The 871-nt window shown below is 64.1% G+C and overlaps 1 protein-coding gene across 1 annotated transcript in view; it reads left to right on the plus strand.

Moving 5' to 3' along the window:
- Positions 1-568: 568 nt before the first annotated feature.
- Positions 569-871, plus strand: part of ZNF287 (zinc finger protein 287) — a 16,674-nt gene continuing 16,371 nt past the window's right edge. The window contains exon 1 of the mRNA XM_008570796.1: positions 569-821. The gene's annotated coding sequence lies outside the window, so the exon portion shown is untranslated. The remainder of the gene's footprint in view (positions 822-871) is intronic.

An 871-nucleotide genomic window follows, 5' to 3' on the forward strand; every position in this document is an offset into this window, starting at 1 on the left:
GGTTTGTTAACACCGCAGTAGGCAACAGAAACGTCTGAAACGTGCTTTCTGTCCTTTTATTTTTCAGCGTTTTATGAGATTTGTTCTGTGTCTCTTATAAATAACCCGTTGTTGGCCGTTGCTCTTTTTTCCAATCTGAGAGTCTCGGAATCAGATTCCGATTCCTGAGGGGAGACTCAGAACGTGTAACGGTGACGTTTGTGCACAGTAAATCCCGAACCAGCACGCTAGGTCGTTCCGCCTTTGGAGCCACCTGTCCTCTGCCCATCCTTCCTCTAGGAACTCTGGCGCCCGGTTTCCTCTGGGTACCGGGCGCGAGGCGTCGACCCCCATCCGCACCCCTCCGCAGATGCCGGTACCCCCGACCCCCAGGTCATCTACCAGCCCCGTCTCTGCCCTGGGAAACTTCTTTTTCAAGTTCCCTTCGGAGCCCTGCGAGCTAACGGTAGTGAGGGCGGAGGAGGTTGCCATGGAGACAGGTCCAGGGCCCGAGGCTAGGGGGAGGGGCTGCGGGAGCTCGGGCTCCGATTGGCTCTGCGGGCGCGCAGCGCTGCCCTGATGCACATGCGCAGTGGCTTCGAGGCGAGGGCGCGACGAAGCTGCGGGGCGGGGGTTCCGGGCCGGGTTCCTCAGGACCGCGAGGGGACGTGCGGCTCCTGGCCGAGACACGTTCTGTTTTCTGGGGAAGGGAAGCGGCGGAGCCAGCGGTCCCTCCGTAGCTCGGGCCTGAGCCCGCCACGCAGGCGCCCGCGACGCCGCCGCCATTGTTGCCCGTGGCCTCTCGGTCGCTCGGCCGCGTGTCGGCCGGGTCCCGGCCGCAGGTAACGGTGTCCCGGCGGCGGGCGCGACTATCCGCGCGGCCAGGCCGGCG

The sequence above is a fragment of the Galeopterus variegatus genome, unplaced genomic scaffold, assembly GCF_000696425.1.
Source record: "Galeopterus variegatus unplaced genomic scaffold, G_variegatus-3.0.2 Scaffold632, whole genome shotgun sequence".
NCBI classification, from domain to species: Eukaryota; Metazoa; Chordata; class Mammalia; order Dermoptera; family Cynocephalidae; genus Galeopterus; species Galeopterus variegatus.